This window comes from Oncorhynchus clarkii, chromosome 25 (genome assembly GCF_045791955.1).
Source record: "Oncorhynchus clarkii lewisi isolate Uvic-CL-2024 chromosome 25, UVic_Ocla_1.0, whole genome shotgun sequence".
Lineage (NCBI taxonomy): Eukaryota > Metazoa > Chordata > Actinopteri > Salmoniformes > Salmonidae > Oncorhynchus > Oncorhynchus clarkii.
Genome location: NC_092171.1, coordinates 45263703 through 45285244, shown reverse-complemented (window position 1 = coordinate 45285244; position 21542 = coordinate 45263703). Strand labels below are relative to the sequence as shown.

At 44.8% G+C, this 21542-nt stretch overlaps 1 protein-coding gene across 1 annotated transcript in view; it reads left to right on the top strand.

The window, feature by feature from the left end:
- Nucleotides 1-21542, top strand: part of LOC139383331 (lysyl oxidase-like 3b) — a 288262-nt gene that overhangs the window by 72165 nt on the left and 194555 nt on the right. The gene's annotated exons all lie outside the window — the stretch shown is intronic.

Here is a 21542-nt window from a genome sequence, read left to right as displayed (position 1 = left end):
TATTTTTGAACAAAAAGTTTCTGATTTTTGCAATGTTACGTAGATGGAAAAAAGCTGTCCTTGAAATGGTCTTGATATGTTCTTCAAAAGAGAGATCAGGGTCCAGAGTAACGCCGAGGTCCTTCAGTTTTATTTGAGACGACTGTACAACCATTAAGATTAATTGTCAGATTCAACAGAAGATCTCTTTGTTTCTTGGGACCTAGAACAAGCATCTCTGTTTTGTCCGAGTTTAAAAGTAGAAAGTTTGCAGCCATCCACTTCCTTATGTCTGAAACACATGCTTCTAGCGAGGGCAATTTTGGGGCTTCACCATGTTTCATTGAAATGTACAGCTGTGTGTCATCCGCATAGTATACTAACACACCTGTATACTAATACACCAGTATACTAATACGCCAGTATACGTATACACCAGTATACTAATACACCAGTATATATTAACACACCAATATACTAATACACCAGTATACTAATACACCAGTATACTAATACACCAGTATATATTAACATACCAGTATACTAACACACCAGTATACTAATACACCAGTATACTAACACCTGTATACTAACACACCAGTATACTAACACACCAGTATACTAATACACCAGTACACTAACACACCTGTATACTAATACACCGGTATACTAATACACCAGTATACGTATACACCAGTATACTAATACACCAGTATACTAATACACCAGTATATATTAACACACCAGTATACTAATACACCAGTATTCTAAAACACCAGTATACTAATACACCAGTATATATTAACATACCCGTATACTAATACACCAGTATACTAATACACCAATATACTAATACACCAGTATACTAATACACCAGTATATATTAACATACCAGTATACTAACACACCAGTATACTAATACACCAGTGTACTAACACACCTGTATACTAACACACCAGTATACTAACACACCAGTATACTAATACACCAGTATACGTATACACCAGTATACTAATACACCAGTATATATTAACATACCAGTATACTAATACACTAGTATATATTAACATACCAGTATACTAATACACCAGTATACTAATACACCAGTATACTAATACACCAGTATATATTAACATACCAGTATACTAATACACCAGTATACTAATACACCAGTATACTAATACACCAGTATACTAATACACCAGTATATATTAACATACCAGTATACTAATACACCTGTATACTAATACACCAGTATACTAATACACCAGTATACTAATACACCAGTATATATTAACATACCAGTATACTAACACACCAGTATACTAATACACCAGTGTACTAACACACCTGTATACTAACACACCAGTATACTAACACACCAGTATACTAATACACCAGTATATTAACACACCTGTATACTAATACACCAGTATACGTATACACCAGTATACTAATACACCAGTATATATTAACACACCAGTATACTAATACACCAGTATACTAATACACCAGTATACTAATACACCAGTATATATTAACATACCAGTATACTAATACACCAGTATATATTAACATACCAGTATACTAATACACCAGTATACTAATACACCAGTATACTAATACATCAGTATATATTAACATACCAGTATACTAATACACCAGTATACTAATACACCAGTATACATATACACCAGTATATATTAACATACCAGTATACTAATACACCAGTATACATATACACCAGTATATATTAACATACCAGTATACTAATACACCAGTATACTAATACACCAGTATACGTATACACCAGTATACTAATGCACTAGTATATATATTAACATACCAGTATACTAATACACCAGTATACTAATACACCAGTCTACTAATACACCTGTTTATGTTGATATACTAGCATATAGTAATGTAAGAGTCTATGTTCATGCAGATGGACTAGTCTCTTTTACCTTAGTAAGAACGATGAGCTAAAGTCATTTCAGATAGTTTATTGTTGCTGCCCAGAGCCTTTTTATTTTAATACAATACCATTGGCGTTGGAGGGGATTCAACAGACTGAGTAAATAAATGACCTATCAGGGATTTTACATCCAGACCAATCAATAGACAGAGGGGATAAGGTTTAATGTTTCACATCCGACCAATCAATAGACAGAGGGGATAAGGTTTAATGTTTCACATCCAGACCAACCAATAGACAGAGGGGATAAGGTTTAATGTTTCACATCCGACCAATCAATAGACAGAGGGGATAAGGTTTAATGTTTCACATCCGACCAATCAATAGACAGAGGGGATAAGGTTTAATGTTTCACATCCAGACCAACCAATAGACAGAGGGGATAAGGTTTAATGTTTCACATCCGACCAATCAATAGACAGAGGGGATAAGGTTTAATGTTTCACATCCAGACCAACCAATAGACAGAGGGGATAAGGTTTAATGTTTCACATCCGACCAATCAATAGACAGAGGGGATAAGGTTTAATGTTTCACATCCAGACCAACCAATAGACAGAGGGGATAAGGTTTAATGTTTCACATCCAGACCAACCAATAGACAGAGGGGATAAGGTTTAATGTTTCACATCCAGACCAACCAATAGACAGAGGGGATAAGGTTTAATGTTTCACATCCAGACCAACCAATAGACAGAGGGGATAAGGTTTAATGTTTCACATCCAGACCAACCAATAGACAGAGGGGATAAGGTTTAATGTTTCACATCCAGACCAACCAATAGAAGGATAAGGTTTAATGTTTCACATCCAGACCAACCAATAGACAGAGGGGATAAGGTTTAATGTTTCACATCCAGACCAATCAATAGAAGGATAAGGTTTAATGTTTCATCCAAGATTTCAGGGCATAGTGCACCTTCAAATAGAGTACATTCATAAAGGTTAAAGGTAAAGCCTGTGGAAGGTTCTAATCAGCCCCCCCCAAACACACCTAAATAAAATGGACTTAATGCGTTCCAAGGATCGAGAGTTAAATACCACAACATTTGTATCCTCGCCATCATGAATTAGATTTTTAATTAGTATGTATATATTTACTACAAATTCAAATCTGGAGGTAAATCAACAAAATGTAATGATTTCAAACAGTAATTACTTCAAAAATACCACAATTAAATGAGAAATATTTCAGAATGAAATAAATAAAGGGTATTTGGTATCTATGAAGTCCTTGTTCCTCTATCTCCCCTATGAAGTCCTCGTTCCTCTATCTCCCCTATGAAGTCATTGTTCCTCTATCTCCCCTATGAAGTCCTTGTTCCTCTATCTCCCCTATGAAGTCCTTGTTCCTCTATCTCCCCTATGAAGTCCTTGTTCCTCTATCTCCCCTATGAAGTCCTTGTTCCTCTATCTCCCCTATGAAGTCCTCGTTCCTCTATCTCCCCTATGAAGTCCTTGTTCCTCTATCTCCCCTATGAAGTCCTCGTTCCTCTATCTCCCCTATGAAGTCATTGTTCCTCTATCTCCCCTATGAAGTCCTTGTTCCTCTATCTCCCCTATGAAGTCCTTGTTCCTCTATCTCCCCTATGAAGTCCTTGTTCCTCTATCTCCCCTATGAAGTCCTCGTTCCTCTATCTCCCCTATGAAGTCCTTGATGCTCTATCTCCCCTATGAAGTCCTTGTTCCTCTATCTCCCTTATCAAGTCCTCGTTCCTCTATCTCCCCTATGAAGTCATTGGTCCTCTATCTCCCCTATGAAGTCCTTGTTCCTCTATCTCCCCTATGAAGTCCTCGTTCCTCTATCTCCCCTATGAAGTCATTGGTCCTCTATCTCCCCTATGAAGTCCTTGTTCCTCTATCTCCCCTATGAAGTCCTTGTTCCTCTATCTCCCCTATGAAGTCCTCGTTCCTCTATCTCCCCTATGAAGTCCTTGATGCTCTATCTCCCCTATGAAGTCCTTGTTCCTCTATCTCCCTTATCAAGTCCTCGTTCCTCTATCTCCCCTATGAAGTCATTGGTCCTCTATCTCCCCTATGAAGTCATTGTTGCTTTTCTCCCTTATGAAGTCCTTGTTCCTCTATCTCCTCTATGAAGTCCTTGTTCCTCTATCTCCCCTATGAAGTCCTCGTTCCTCGTTCTCCCTTATGAAGTCCTCGTTCCTCTATCTCCCCTATGAAGTCGTTGTTCCTCTATCTCCCCTATGAAGTCCTCGTTCCTCTATCTCCCTTATGAAGTCCTCGTTCCTCTATCTCCCCTATGAAGTCATTGTTCCTCTATCTCCCCTATGAAGTCCTTGTTCCTCTATCTCCCCTATGAAGTCCTTGTTCCTCTATCTCCCTTATGAAGTCCTCAATGCTCTATCTCCCCTATGAAGTCCTCAATGCTCTATCTCCCTTATGAAGTCCTCAATGCTCTATCTCCCCTATGAAGTCCTCAATGCTCTATCTCCCCTATGAATTCCTCAATGCTCTATCTCCCCTATGAAGTCCTCATTCCTCTATCTCCCCTATGAAGTCCTTAATGCTCTATCTCCCCTATGAAGTCCTTGTTCCTCTCTCCCTTACGAAATCCTCATTCTTCTATCTCCCCTATGAAGTCCTCAATGCTCTATCTCCCCTATGAAGTCCTCAATGCTCTATCTCCCCTATGAAGTCCTCAATGCTCTATCTCCCCTATGAAGTCCTCAATGCTCTATCTCCCCTATGAAGTCCTCAATGCTCTATCTCCCCTATGAAGTCCTCAATGCTCTATCTCCCCTATGAAGTCCTCAATGCTCTATCTCCCCTATGAAGTCCTCAATGCTCTATCTCCCCTATGAAGTCCTTGTTCCTCTCTCTCTTACGAAATCCTCGTTCCTCTCTCCCTTACGAAATCCTCGTTCCTCTATCTCCCTGATGAAGTCCTTGTTCCTTTTCTCCCTTATGAAGTCCTCGTTCCTTTTCTCCCCTATGAAGTCCTTGTTCCTCTCTCCCTTACGAAATCCTCGTTCCTCTCTCCCTTACGAAATCCTCGTTCCTCTATCTCCCTGATGAAGTCCTTGTTCCTTTTCTCCCTTATGAAGTCCTCGTTCCTCTATCTCCCTTATTAAGTCCTCGTTCCTTTTCTCCCTTATGAAGTCCTCGTTCCTTTTCTCCCTTATGAAGTCCTTAATAATCTATCTCCCCTATGAAGTCCTTGATGCTCTATCTCCCCTATGAAGTCCTCGTTCCTTTTCTCCCTTATGAAGTCCTCGTTCCTCTATCTCCACTATGAAGTCCTCGTTCCTTTTCTCCCTTATGAAGTCCTCGTTCCTCTATCTCCACTATGAAGTCCTCGTTCCTTTTCTCCCTTATGAAGTCCTCGTTCCTTTTCTCCCTTATGAAGTCCTCGTTCCTCTATCTCCACTATGAAGTCCTTGTTCCTTTTCTCCCCTATGAAGTCCTTGTTCCTCTATCTCCCTTATGAAGTCCTTGTTCCTCTATCTCCCCTATGAAGTCCTTGTTCCTTTTCTCCCTTATGAAGTCCTTGTTCCTTTTCTCCCCGATGAAGTCCTCGTTCCTCTATCTCCCCTATGAAGTCCTTGTTCCTCTATCTCCCCTATGAAGTCCTTGTTCCTTTTCTCCCTTATGAAGTCCTCGTTCCTTTTCTCCCCGATGAAGTCCTCGTTCCTCTATCTCCCCTATGAAGTCCTTGTTCCTCTATCTCCCCTATGAAGTCCTTGTTCCTCTCTCTCTTACGAAATCCTCGTTCCTCTCTCCCTTACGAAATCCTCGTTCCTCTATCTCCCTGATGAAGTCCTTGTTCCTTTTCTCCCTTATGAAGTCCTCGTTCCTCTATCTCCACTATGAAGTCCTCGTTCCTTTTCTCCCTTATGAAGTCCTCGTTCCTCTATCTCCACTATGAAGTCCTCGTTCCTTTTCTCCCTTATGAAGTCCTCGTTCCTTTTCTCCCTTATGAAGTCCTCGTTCCTCTATCTCCACTATGAAGTCCTTGTTCCTTTTCTCCCCTATGAAGTCCTTGTTCCTCTATCTCCCTTATGAAGTCCTTGTTCCTCTATCTCCCCTATGAAGTCCTTGTTCCTTTTCTCCCTTATGAAGTCCTCGTTCCTTTTCTCCCCGATGAAGTCCTCGTTCCTCTATCTCCCCTATGAAGTCCTTGTTCCTCTATCTCCCCTATGAAGTCCTTGTTCCTTTTCTCCCTTATGAAGTCCTCGTTCCTTTTCTCCCCTATGAAGTCCTTGTTCCTCTATCTCCCCTTTTTTTTATTTCACCTTTATTTAACCAGGTAGGCTAGTTGAGAACAAGTTCTCATTTGCAACTGCGACCTGGCCAAGATAAGGCATAGCAGTGTGAACAGACAACACAGAGTTACACATGGAGTAAACAATTAACAAGTCAATAACACAGTAGAAAAAAGGGGAGTCTATATATACATTGTGTGCAAAAGGCATGAGAAGGTAGGCAAATAATTACAATTATGCAGATTAACACTGGAGTGATAAATGATCAGATGGTTATGTACAGGTAGAGATATTGGTGTGCAAAAGAGCAGAAAAATAAATAAATAAAAACAGTACGGGGATGAGGTAGGTGAAAATGGGTGGCTATTTACCGATAGACTATGTACAGCTGCAGCGATCGGTTAGCTGCTCAGATAGCAGATGTTTGAAGTTGGTGAGGGAGATATGAGGTCCTTGTTCCTCTATCTGCCCTTTAAAGTCCTTGTTCCTTTTCTCCCCTATAAAGTCCTCGTTCCTCTATCTCCCTTATCAAGTCCTCGTTCCTCTATCTCCCCTATGAAGTCCTCAATAATCTATCTCCCCTATGAAGTCCTTGATGCTCTATCTCCCTAATGAAGTCCTTGTTCCTCTATCTCCCCTATGAAGTCCTCGTTCCTCTATCTCCCCTATGAAGTCCTTGTTCCTTTTCTCCCCTATGAAGTCCTTGTTCCTTTTCTCCCCTATGAAGTCCTCAATGCTCTAATTGCAGCCAGTGTGTGTGTTCATGAGGTTATTACCAATAAAACAGGCCTTTTAGTAAGCAGTCAGAATCACACAGGGACACATTTCAAATGGTTCTTTGCTTTTAACTCTGTTCAATTATAATTTTTAATTACCTTTTATAAACGGGAATACGAAATACAACAACAACAACAATAATGGAACAAACAAACGGCAGGTAAACGGAGCCGTGACATAGAGACCACTTTAGGGGTAATTATCCCATTAGTTTGCGGCAGCAGTGTTCTAACGAGGAGCCAATTAACAGACGAAGGGAAGACAGGGAGGGCTGTAGGAACCTGTTGATTTAATTAGAGGGGCCGCAGGGACAGCAGGGAGGCAGGGAGGCAAGGAGGCAGGGAGGCAGGGGGGCAGGCAACACGCGCACGCACACACACACACACACACACAGAGGGCCGCAGGGGCTGCAGAGGCTGGGGAGGGGGGCAGGCAAACAATTTAATTACAACAAGCTGCCCCATGGCCTGGAGGGACTAGAGACTATTCCTGTATCCCTAGGTGTCACGCTGTGGTTGGGGGACAGGGTGGAGGTGAGTGGGCAGAAAGGAGAGGGGAAGGAGGGGGTTATGTCAGCTGCTTTGTGGATCCACACTGGTCTGGTTTGACTTAACAGGCTGATAATAACATCTATCATGGTATCCTCTAGAGAACACAAAGCAGGGAATGTAGAGAGAGCTAACTAACCTAAAAAACACTACTTCCCATGTTTGGAATCAACAACAGATAGATATAGTTACACAGCTGATCAACAGATATAGTTACACAGCTCATCAACAGATATGGTTACACAGCTGATCAACAGACATAGTTACACAGCTCATCAACATATATAGTTACACAGCTGATCAACAGACATAGTTACACAGCTCATCAACATATTTAGTTACACAGCTCATCAACAGATATAGTTACACAGCTGATCAACAGACATAGTTACACAGCTGATCAACAGATATAGTTACACAGCTCATCAACATATATAGTTACATAGCTGATCAACAGACATAGTTACACAGCTCATCAACATATATAGTTACACAGCTGATCAACAGATATAGTTACACAGCTCATCAACATATATAGTTACACAGCTCATCAACAGATATAGTTACACAGCTCATCAACAGATATAGTTACACAGCTCATCAACAGATATAGTTACACAGCTGATCAACAGACATAGTTACACAGCTGATCAACGGATATAGTTACACAGCTCATCAACATATATAGTTACATAGCTGATCAACAGACATAGTTACACAGCTCATCAACATATATAGTTACACAGCTCATCAACAGATATAGTTAAACAGCTGATCAACAGACCTAGTTACACAGCTGATCAACAGACCTAGTTACACAGCTGATCAACAGACCTAGTTACACAGCTCATCAACATATATAGTTACACAGCTGATCAACATATATAGTTACACAGCTGATCAACAGACGTAGTTACACAGCTGATCAACATATATAGTTACACAGCTGATCAATAGATATAGTTACACAGCTGATCAACAGATATAGTTACACAGCTGATCAATAGATATAGTTACACAGCTGATCAACAGATATAGTTACACAGCTCATCAACATATATAGTTACACAGCTCATCAACAGATATAGTTACACACCTGATCAACAGACATAGTTACACAGCTCATCAACATATATAGTTACACAGCTCATCAACAGATATAGTTAAACAGCTGATCAACAGACATAGTTACACATCTGATCAACAGACATAGTTACACAGCTGATCAATAGATATAGTTACACAGCTGATCAACAGATATACAGTGCAATTGGAAAGTATTCAGACGTCTTACGTTTTTCCAAATTTTGTGAAGTTACAGCCTTTTCTAAAATGGATTCAATTTTTTTTTCTCGTCAATCTACACACAATACCCCATAATGACATCACAATACCCTATAATGACATCACAATACCCCATCATGACATCACAATACCCCATCATGAAAAAGTAAAAAAAAAGGTTTTTAGAAATTGTAGCTCATTTTATAAAAATTAAAAAGGTCTGTCAGGTTGGATGGGGAGCGTCGCTGCAGAGCTATTTTCAGGTCTCTCCAGAGATGTTTGATCATGACTGGGCCACTCAAGGACATTTAGAGACTTGCCCTGTTGTCTTGGCTGTGCGTTTAGGGTCATTTTCCTGTTGGAAGGTGGACCTTCACCCCAGTCTGAGGTCCTGAGTACTCTAGAGCAGTTTTTCATCAAGGATCTCTCTGTACTTTCCTCCGTTCATTTTTCGCTTGATCCTGACTAGTCTCCCAGTCCCTGCCGCTGAGAAACATCCCCACAGCATGATGCTGCTACCACCATGCTTCACCATAGGGATGCTGACACCACCATGCTTCACCGTAGAGATGCTGCCACCACCATGCTTCACCATAGGGAGGGTGCATTCACCTTTTTGCCTTTTTGGCATTCAGGCCAAAGAGTTCCATCTTGGTTTCATCAAACCAGAGAATCTTGTTTGTCATGGTCTGAGAGTCTTTAGGTGCCTTTTGGAAAACTCCAAGCAGGCTGTCATGTGCCTTTTACTGAGGAGTGGCTTCTGTCTGGCCACTCTACCATAAAGGCCTGATTGGTGGAGTGCTGCAGAGATGGTTCTCCTTCTGGAAGGTTCTACCATCCCCACAGAGGAACTTTGTAGCTCTGTCAGAGTGACCATCGTGTTCTTGGTCACCTCCCTGACCAAGGCCCTTCTCCCCTGATTGCTCAGTTTGGCTGGGGGGCCAGCTCTAGGAAGAGTCTTGGTGGTTCCAAACTTCTTCCATTTAAGAATGATGGAGGCCACTGTGTTCTTAGGGACCGTCAATACTGTAGAAATGTTTTGGTGCCCTTCCCGAATGTGTGCCTCAGCACATTCCTGTCTCGGAGTTCTACGGATAATTCCTTCGACCTCATGGCTTGGTTTTTGCTCTGACATGCACTGTCAATTGTGGGACCTTATATAGACATGTCACACCCTGATCTGCATCACCTGTCTTTGTGATTGTCTCCACCCCCCTCCAGGTGTCGCCCATCTTCCCCATTATCCCTTGTGTATTTATACGGGGGGCGGAGGTTCACCTTCCAACAGGACAACAACCCTAAGCACACAGCCAAGACAACGTTTGAGTGGCTTAGGGACAAGTCTCTGATTGTCCTTGAGTGACCCAGCCAGAGCCCGGACTTGATTCTGATCAAACATCTCTGGAGAGACCTGAAAATATCTGTGCAGAGTCAATATGGAGGCTATATACAGGGTATTACGGTACAGAGTCAATGTGGAGGCTATATACAGGGTATTACGGTACAGAGTCAATATGGAGGCTATATACAGGGTATTACGGTACAGAGTCAATGTGGAGGCTATATACAGGGTATTACGGTACAGAGTCAATGTGGAGGTTATATACAGGGTATTACGGTACAGAGTCAATGTGGAGGCTATATACAGGGTATTACGGTACAGAGTCAGTGTGGAGGCTATATACAGGGTATTACGGTACAGAGTCAATGTGGAGGCTATATACAGGGTGTTACGGTACAGAGTCAATGTGGAGGCTATATACAGGGTATTACGGTACAGAGTCAATGTGGAGGTTATATACAGGGTGTTACGGTACAGAGTCAATGTGGAGGCTATATACAGGGGGTACCAGTACAGAGTCAATGTGGAGACTATATACAGGGTATTACGGTACAGAGTCAATGTGGAGGCTATATACAGGGTATTAAGGTACAGAGTCAATGTGGAGACTATATACAGGGTATTACGGTACAGAGTCAATGTGGAGGCTATATACAGGGTATTACGGTACAGAGTCAATGTGGAGACTATATACAGGGTATTACGGTACAGAGTCAATGTGGAGGCTATATACAGGGTATTACGGTACAGAGTCAATGTGGAGGTTATATACAGGGTATTACAGTACAGAGTCAATGTGGAGGCTATATACAGGGTATTACGGTGCAGAGTCAATGTGGAGGCTATATACAGGGTATTACGGTACAGAGTCAATGTGGAGGCTATATAGAGGGTATTACGGTACAGAGTCAATGTGGAGGCCATATACAGGGTATTACGGTACAGAGTCAATGTGGAGGCTATATACAGGGTATTACGGTACAGAGTCAATGTGGAGGCTGTATACAGGGTGTTACGGTACAGAGTCAATGTGGAGGCTATATAGAGGGTATTACGGTACAGAGTCAATGTGGAGGCCATATACAGGGTATTACGGTACAGAGTCAATGTGGAGGCTATATACAGGGTATTACGGTACAGAGTCAATGTGGAGGCTGTATACAGGGTGTTACGGTACAGAGTCAATGTGGAGGCTATATACAGGGTATTACGGTACAGAGTCAGTGTGGAGGCTATATAGAGGGTATTACGGTACAGAGTCAATGTGGAGGCCATATACAGGGTATTACGGTACAGAGTCAATGTGGAGGCTATATACAGGGTATTACGGTACAGAGTCAATGTGGAGGCTGTATACAGGGTGTTACGGTACAGAGTCAATGTGGAGGCTATATAGAGGGTATTACGGTACAGAGTCAATGTGGAGGCCATATACAGGGTATTACGGTACAGAGTCAATGTGGAGGCTATATACAGGGTATTACGGTACAGAGTCAATGTGGAGGCTGTATACAGGGTGTTACGGTACAGAGTCAATGTGGAGGCTATATACAGGGTATTACGGTACAGAGTCAGTGTGGAGGCTATATAGAGGGTATTACGGTACAGAGTCAATGTGGAGGCCATATACAGGGTATTACGGTACAGAGTCAATGTGGAGGCTATATACAGGGTATTACGGTACAGAGTCAATGTGGAGGCTGTATACAGGGTGTTACGGTACAGAGTCAATGTGGAGGCTATATAGAGGGTATTACGGTACAGAGTCAATGTGGAGGCTATATACAGGGGATACCGGTACAGAGTCAATGTGGAGGCTATATACAGGGGATACCGGTACAGAGTCAATGGTCAGGGGTAGCAGTATGTGTGTTGAGCGTGAAAGTGTGTGTCTGCATGTGTGGTGTCAGTATGCATGTGTGTGAGCATGTTCTGTGTATGTAGGTGTGTGTGTGTGTGTCTGTATAGAGTCAGCACAGGAGAGGTACTGTAAAAGAAAAGTGTAATGGCTGTGTTGGTAAAAAGGGTCAAAGCATGTCGTCCGGGAAGCCATTTCATTAGTTTTCTAGAAGTATTGTGGGCTTAGAAGCTGTGCACTGGTTCTGCTTAACATGAGGTAGCAGAGAGATAGATATCTCTCTCTCTCTCTATATCTCCCTCCCTCCCTCCCATCAGCAACCAACTGTGTTTGACCTTCTCCTTTTCCCACCCAGAGACAACCTGAAGAGTCCTGTAGGGCCTGTTGAGCCCAGAACACTGTGTGGCTTACCGTTAACTAATGCCTATAGGACTACATACAACAGCACTGACAGTCCAGAACGGCTTACCGTTAACTAATGCCTATAGGACTACATACAACAGCACTGACAGTCCAGAACGGCTTACCGTTAACTAATGCCTATAGGACTACATACAACAGCACTGACAGTCCAGAACGGCTTACCGTTAACTAATGCCTATAGGACTACATGCAACAGCACTGACAGTCCAGAACGGCTTACCGTTAACTAATGCCTATAGGACTACATACAACAGCACTGACAGTCCAGAACGGCTTACCGTTAACTAATGCTTATAGGACTACATACAACAGCACTGACAGTCCAGAACGGCTTACCGTTAACTAATGCCTATAGGACTACATACAACAACACTGACAGTCCAGAACGGCTTACCGTTAACTAATGCCTATAGGACTACATACAACAGCACTGACAGTCCAGAACGGCTTACCGTTAACTAATGCCTATAGGACTACATACAACAGCACTGACTGAATTCTTATTTTCAATGACAGCCTAGGAACAGTGGGTTAACTGCCTGTTCAGTGGGCAGAACGACAGATTTGTACCTTGTCAGCTCGGGGGTTTGAACATGCAACCTTTCGGTTACTAGTCCAACGCTCTAACCACTAGGCTACCCTGCCGCCCCTCCACTCTAACCACTAGGCTACCCTGCCGCCCCTCCACTCTAACCACTAGGCTACCTGCCTCCTCTACACTCTAACCACTAGGCTACCCTGCCGCCCCTCCACTCTAACCACTAGGCTACCTGCCACCTCTACACTCTAACCACTAGCCTACCTGCCACCTCTACACTCTAACCACTAGGCTACCTGCCTCCTCTACACTCTAAACACTAGGCTACCTGCCACCTCTACACTCTAACCACTAGGCTACCTGCCGCCCCTACACTCTAACCACTAGGCTACCTGCCTCCTCTACACTCTAACCACTAGGCTACCTGCCACCTCTACACTCTAACCACTAGGCTACCTGCCACCTCTACACTCTAACCACTAGGCTACCTGCCACCTCTACACTCTAACCACTAGGCTACCTGCCACCTCTACACTCTAACCACTAGCCTACCTGCCACCTCTACACTCTAACCACTAGGCTACCTGCCTCCTCTACACTCTAACCACTAGGCTACCTGCCTCCTCTACACTCTAACCACTAGGCTACCTGCCACCTCTACACACTAACCACTAGCCTACCTGTCACCTCTACACTCTAACCACTAGGCTACCTGCCTCCTCTACACTCTAACCACTAGGCTACCTGCCACCTCTACACTCTAACCACTAGGCTACCTGCCTCCTCTACACTCTAACCACTAGGCTACCCTGCCTCCTCTACACTCTAACCACTAGACTACCCTGCCACCTCTACACTCTAACCACTAGGCTACCCTGCCTCCCCTATACTCTAACCACTAGATTACCCTGCCACCTCTACACTCTAACCACTAGGCTACCCTGCCTCCCCTACACTCTAACCACTAGCCTACCCTGCCGCCCTCCACTCTAACCACTAGGCTACCCTGCCTCCTCTACACTCTAACCACTAGACTACCCTGCCACCTCTACACTCTAACCACTAGGCTACCCTGCCTCCCCTACACTCTAACCACTAGGCTACCTGCCTAACCTACACTCTAACCACTAGGCTACCTGCCTCGCCTACACTCTAACCACTAGGCTACCTGCCTCCTCTCCACTCTAACCACCAGGCTACCTGCCTCCTCTACACTCTAACCACTAGGCTACCTGCCTCTCCTACACTCTAACCACTAGGCTACCTGCCTCCTCTACACTCTAACCACTAGGCCACCCTGCCGCCCCTCCACTCTAACCACTAGGCTACCCTGCCACCTCTACACTCTAACCACTAGGCTACCTGCCTCCTCTACACTCTAACCACTAGACTACCTGCCACCTCTACACTCTAACCACTAGGCTACCCTGCCACCTCTACACTCTAACCACTAGGCTACCCTGCCACCTCTACACTCTAACCACTAGGCTACCTGCCTCCTCTACACTCTAACCACTAGACTACCTGCCACCTCTACACTCTAACCACTAGGCTACCCTGCCACCTCTACACTCTAACCACTAGGCTACCCTGCCACCTCTCCACTCTAACCACTAGGCTACCCTGCCGCCCCTACACTCTAACCACTAGGCTACCCTGCCTCCTCTACACTCTAACCACTAGACTACCCTGCCACCTCTACACTCTAACCACTAGGCTACCCTGCCTCCCCTATACTCTAACCACTAGATTACCCTGCCACCTCTACACTCTAACCACTAGGCTACCCTGCCTCCCCTACACTCTAACCACTAGCCTACCCTGCCGCCCTCCACTCTAACCACTAGGCTACCCTGCCTCCTCTACACTCTAACCACTAGACTACCCTGCCACCTCTACACTCTAACCACTAGGCTACCCTGCCTCCCCTACACTCTAACCACTAGGCTACCTGCCTAACCTACACTCTAACCACTAGGCTACCTGCCTCGCCTACACTCTAACCACTAGGCTACCTGCCTCCTCTCCACTCTAACCACCAGGCTACCTGCCTCCTCTACACTCTAACCACTAGGCTACCTGCCTCCTCTACACTCTAACCACTAGGCCACCCTGCCGCCCCTCCACTCTAACCACTAGGCTACCCTGCCACCTCTACACTCTAACCACTAGGCTACCTGCCTCCTCTACACTCTAACCACTAGACTACCTGCCACCTCTACACTCTAACCACTAGGCTACCCTGCCACCTCTACACTCTAACCACTAGGCTACCCTGCCACCTCTACACTCTAACCACTAGGCTACCTGCCTCCTCTACACTCTAACCACTAGACTACCTGCCACCTCTACACTCTAACCACTAGGCTACCCTGCCACCTCTACACTCTAACCACTAGGCTACCCTGCCACCTCTCCACTCTAACCACTAGGCTACCCTGCCGCCCCTACACTCTAACCACTAGGCTACCCTGCCGCCTCTACAGTCTAACCACTAGGCTACCTGCCTCCTCTACACTCTAACCACTAGGCTACCCTGCCGCCTCTACAGTCTAACCACTAGGCTACCTGCCTCCTCTACACTCTAACCACTAGGCTACCCTGCCGCCTCTACACTCTAACCACTAGGCTACCCTGCCGCCCCTCCACTCTAACCACTAGGCTACCTGCCTCCTCTACACTCTAACTACTAGGCTACCTGTCTCCCCTACACTCTAACCACTAGACTACCTGCCGCCTCTACACTCTAACCACTAGGCTACCTGCCGCCTCTACAGTCTAACCACTAGGCTACCTGCCTCCTCTACACTCTAACCACTAGGCTACCTGTCTCCCCTACACTCTAACCACTAGGCTACCTGCCTCCTCTACACTCTAACCACTAGGCTACCTGTCTCCCCTACACTCTAACCACTAGGCTACCTGCCTCCTCTACACTCTAACCACTAGGCTACCTACCTCCCCTACACTCTAACCACTAGGCTACCTGTCTCCCCTACACTCTAACCACTAGACTACCTGCCGCCCTCATCTCATATGAGATGAGTAAAGCAAAAATATGTAAAAAAAAATATTATAGTGACACGTGTTCCATTATGAAAGTGACCAGTGATTTCATGTCTATGTACAGTACTGCCTCCTTTAAGTTGAATTAAGAAGCATTGCCTTGTGCCTAGAAATTTCATTACCCAGAAACCCCTGTTTTAAATATATGTTCTAATCTGACTAAGAGGAGGTTAATGAAAGTTCACAGAAGTAATAAGGTAGAGATATCAATTTATAGGTGTTTTTACTAATATATACATTTTGTTTATTTGAACCCGAAGTTACGTTACCAAATCTCTAATGAAATTTCAGAAGAAACTGAGCTACAGAGGACCGCACTTTACTGTAATCTACTCTACTGTAACTTACTCTATTGTACTCTACTGTACTGTACTCTACTTTATTGTACTCTACTATAATCTACTGTACTGGAATCTACTCTACTGTACTGTACTCTACTGTACTGTACTCTATTGTACTCTATTGTACTGTAACCTACTATAATCTACTCTACTGTACACTACTCTACTGTATGCTACTGTAATCTACTCTACTGTACTCTACTCTACTGTAATCTACTCTACTGTAATCTACTCTACTGTACTCTACTCTACTGTAATCTACTGTACTGTAATCTACTCTATAATCTACTGTACTCTACTCTACTGTAATCTACTCTACTGTAATCTACTCTACTGTAATCTACTGTAATCTCCTCTCCTCTCCTCTCCACTCCACTCCTCTCCTCCACTCCACTCCACTCCTCTCCTCCACTTCACTCCACTCCCCCCTCTCCTCTCCTTTCCCCTCTCCTCCACTCCACTCCCCCCCTCTCCTCCACTCCTCCCCCCTCTCCTCTCCTCCACTCCACTCCCCCCCTCTCCTCTCCTCCCCTCCTCCTTTTCCACTCCACTCCTCCACTCCACTCCACTCCTCTCCTCTCTGCATAGATTGTTGTAACCTTTGACTCCCCAGACATCTGGTCCCAGCCCCCCACCTCCCACCTCACCTCTGACCAATCAACACACCCGGAACACATTGCAGTGTCGGCTTTCAAAAACAACACAGCAGCTCCACTACTGCATCCAGAGGTGCAAGAATGTGTGTTCTGTGTGTGTGTGTGTTCTGTGTGTGTGTGTGTGTATTCTGTGTGTGTGTGTGTGCTCTGTGTGTTTGTTCTGTGTGTGTTTGTGTGTTCTGTGTGTGTTTGTATGTGTTCTGTGTGTGTTTGTGTGTGTTCTGTGTGTGTTTGTGTTCAGTGTGTGTTCAGTGTGTGTTTGTGTGTGTTCTGTGTGTGTGTGTGTGTTCTGTGTGTGTTCTGTGTGTGTGTTTGTGTGTGTTTGTGTGTTCTGTGTGTGTTCTGTGTGTTTGTTCTGTGTGTGTTTGCTCTGTGTGTGTTCTGTGTGTGTGTGTGTATTGTGAGTGTGTGTGTGTGTGTGTTATGTATGTATTGTGTGTGTTGTGTGTATTGTGTGTGTGTATTGTGTGTATTGTGAGTGTGTGTGGGTTACTTGTGTGTTATGTGTGTGTGTGTGTGTGTGTTGTGTGTGTGTGTTGTGTGTATTGTGTGTGTGTGTATTGTGTGTTTTGTGTGTATTGTGTGTGTATTGTGTATGTGTAGTGTAGTGCGTGTGTATTGTGTGTAGTGTGTGTGTGTGTGTGTGTATATTGTGAGTGTGTGTGTATTGTGTGTGTGTAGTGTAGTGCGTGTGTATTGTGTGTTGTGTGTGTGTGTGTGTAGTGTGTGTGTGTGTGTGTGTTGTGTGTATTGTGAGTGTGTGTGTGTTGTGTGTATTGTGTGTGTGTGTGTATTGTGTGTGTGTGTGTATTGTGTGTTTTGTGTGTATTGTGTGTGTGTAGTGTAGTGCGTGTGTATTGTGTGTAGTGTGTGTGTGTGTGTGTGTATTGTGTGTAGTGTGTGTGTGTGTGTTGTGTGTATTGTGAGTGTGTGTATTGTGTGTTTTGTGTGTATTGTGTGTGTGTGTGTATTGTGTGTTTTGTGTGTATTGTGTGTAGTGTAGTGTAGTGCGTGTGTTTTGTGTGTATTGTGTGTGTGTGTGTATTGTGTGTGTGTGTGTGTGTGTATTGTGTGTAGTGTGTGTGTGTATTGTGTGTAGTGTGTGTGTGTGTGTGTGTGTGTTGTGTGTAGTGTGTGTGTGTGTGTATTGTGTGTAGTATGTGTGTGTGTGTGTGTGTGTATTGTGTGTAGTGTGTGTGTGTGTATTGTGTGTAGTGTGTGTGTTACCTGAGCATTGTAGCTGCTGGAGAAGGGTCCCATGTTTAACATGATAAAGGAACAACACCCAGCGCTGTAATGAAGTTACGACCCCCCCCCCTCCCCCCCGGCAACAGGTTTAGACTTCTGAGATTAAAACTGAATACATCAACTTTTTGATGTCGTTTTTTTCCTTCAGTATTTTTAGGCTTTTAGTGAGCCTTCAGACCAGTTCCTCAAGCCTTTTAGTACGACAGCGTACCAATGAATGAGTTGAGAGGTGTAGTAAACTAAGGATATGACACGGAACGGAACACGCAGTTCAGCTGTGTTTTATGCTGTTACATCAGACGTTATGTATGGCCTATCCTGCTCTAATTAGGCCATCATCTGCATATCCCGGCTGTGTGTGCATGCTAGTGTGCGTCCCTGAGCATGTGTGTGTGAAAATGGGCCAGACAGACTCTACTCCAGTGTGATCATTAGGGCATGTTGAGGCCGTGTCTAGCCTGGTGGGGGACACGGGGCGCTGGGAGGGGGGGCGCCATCACATCTGCCCCCACAACTCCACACCTCATCACATCCCAGGAGCAACCCCTTCCCCTTGAGATTAGACCTACTGTCACTAAGAGAGACAGTATGTTGAGGCCGTGTCTAGCCTGGTGGGGGACATGGGGCGCCTGGAGGGGGGGCGCCATCACATCCCAGGAGCAACCCCTTCCCCTTGAGATTAGACCTACTGTCAGTAAGAGAGACCCCCCCCCCCCACCATTACTGACATCAAACAGTCTGATAACAGCTTCATCACGTTGGGAACCAGGGCCCTGAAGGGTCCGACGCTGGGAACCAGGGCCCTGAAGGGTCCGACGCTGGGAACCAGGGCCCTGAAGGGTCCGACGCTGGGAACCAGGGCCCTGAAGGTTCCGACGTTGGGAACCAGGGCCCTGAAGGTTCCGACGTTGGGAACCAGGGCCCTGAAGGTTCCGGCATCCCTTTACCACAACACAGCCCTGTTAGAGACCTTGACCACAACACAGCCCTGTTAGAGACCTTGACCACAACACAGCCCTGTTAGACCTTGACCACAACACAGCCCTGTTAGAGACCTTGACCACAAAACAGCCCTGTTAGACCTTGACCACAACACAGCCCTGTTAGAGACCTTTACCACAACACAGCTTTGTTAGAGACCTTTACCACAACACAGCCCTGTTAGAGACCTTGACCACAACACAGCCCGGTTAGAGACCTTTAATACCTCACCACAACACAGCCCTGTTAGAGACTACCACAAAACAGCCCTGTTAGACCTTGACCACAACACAGCCCTGTTAGAGACCTTTACCACAACACAGCTTTGTTAGAGACCTTGACCACAACACAGCCCTGTTAGAGACCTTTACCACAACACAGCCCTGTTAGAGACCTTGACCACAACACAGCCCTGTTAGAGACCTTGACCACAACACAGCCCTGTTAGAGACCTTGACCACAACACAGCCCTGTTAGAGACCTTTACCACCTCACCACAACACAGCCTTGTTAGAGACCTTTACCACAACACAGCCCTGTTAGAGACTACCACAACACAGCCCTGTTAGAGACCTTTACCACAACACAGCCCTGTTAGAGACTACCACAACACAGCCCTGTTAGAGACCTTTACCACAACACAGCCCTGTTAGAGACTACCACAACACAGCCCTGTTAGAGACCTTTACCACAACACAGCCCTGTTAGAGACCTTTACCACAACACAGCCCTGTTAGAGACCTTTACCACAACACAGCCCTGTTAGAGACCTTTAACACAACACAGCCCTGTTAGAGACCTTTAACACAACACAGCCCTGTTAGAGACCTTGACCACAACACAGCCCTGTTAGAGACCTTGACCACAACACAGCCCTGTTAGAGACCTTTACCACAACACAGCCCTGTTAGAGACTACCACAACACAGCCCTGTTAGAGACCTTTAACACAACACAGCCCTGTTAGAGACCTTGACCACAACACAGCCCTGTTAGAGACCTTGACCACAACACAGCCCTGTTAGAGACCTTTACCACAACACAGCCCTGTTAGAGACCTTGACCACAACACAGCCCTGTTAGAGACCTTGACCACAACACAGCCCTGTTAGAGACCTTTACCACAACACAGCCCTGTTAGAGACCTTTACCACCTCACCACAACACAGCCCTGTTAGAGACCTCGACCACAGCACAGCCCTGTTAGAGACCTTTACCACCTCACCACAACACAGCCCTGTTAGAGACCTTTACCACAACACAGCCCTGTTTGAGACCTTTACCACCTCACCACAACACAGCCCTGTTAGAGACCTTTACCACAACACAGCCCTGTTTGAGACCTTTACCACCTCACCACAACACAGCCTTGACAATGTGACTTTTATCAATATTTTCAGATCTATTTACTCTCAGATTCGAAACTGCTAATTAGAATCAAGGTAGACATGATTTGAAACTACAAATCCCTGCAAGCTCCTGCACATCATCTCTAGCTGACACCTTTGCTAATATGTATTGTGTCCACTTAGAACTGGCACAAGACAGTTCACAGAATTGTTCATGTATTACTACATTTAACTAACATTAGACAGTTCATCCAGAGATTCTTACCTTTGTCTCGATTCGGCCATCTTGTCCAGGTCATCATGGTATTTGTAGTTCTTTATGATATCAGCAGCTAATTAGCATTTCATTTTTAGGGGGGTGTGGGGGGGAGGGGGTAATCCAGGTGAATATTTTGATAAATGTCAGCTTGTCCTAGAGAGGTTTACACAGTTATCAAAAGGCACGCTGCACAAAACACAGCCCTTATTAAATGAATGGTGGGGAAATGATTGGAACCATTTCCTTGTTTGACCACTAGGTTTTATGGGTATTATGACTCATACTGAGTGGGTATTATGGGTATTATGACTACAGTACTGCAGCCTGTTGATTCATGAGGACCTACAGGATTCAACCTTGCTCTGAGCACAGTTTTTCACTGTGAGAATAAAGACTTTGTGCCTCTGAGAAGTGAGTCAGTTCCTACCCCAGAGACAAACAAGGTGCTGGGGTCTCTCACGTCCTGGAAGTGCGATAGAACTGAGAGAGAGAGAGAAGAGAGAGAGAAATGGACAGCGAGAGAGAGAGAGAGAGAGAGAGAGAGAGAGAGAGAGAGAGAGAGAGAGAGAGAGAGAGAGAGAGAGTATGACCATATTAGAGAGACATATTTCCCTCAGATTACACAGATCCACAAAGAATTCGAAAACAAATCCAATTTTGAAAAACTCCCATATCTACTGGGTGAAATTCCAC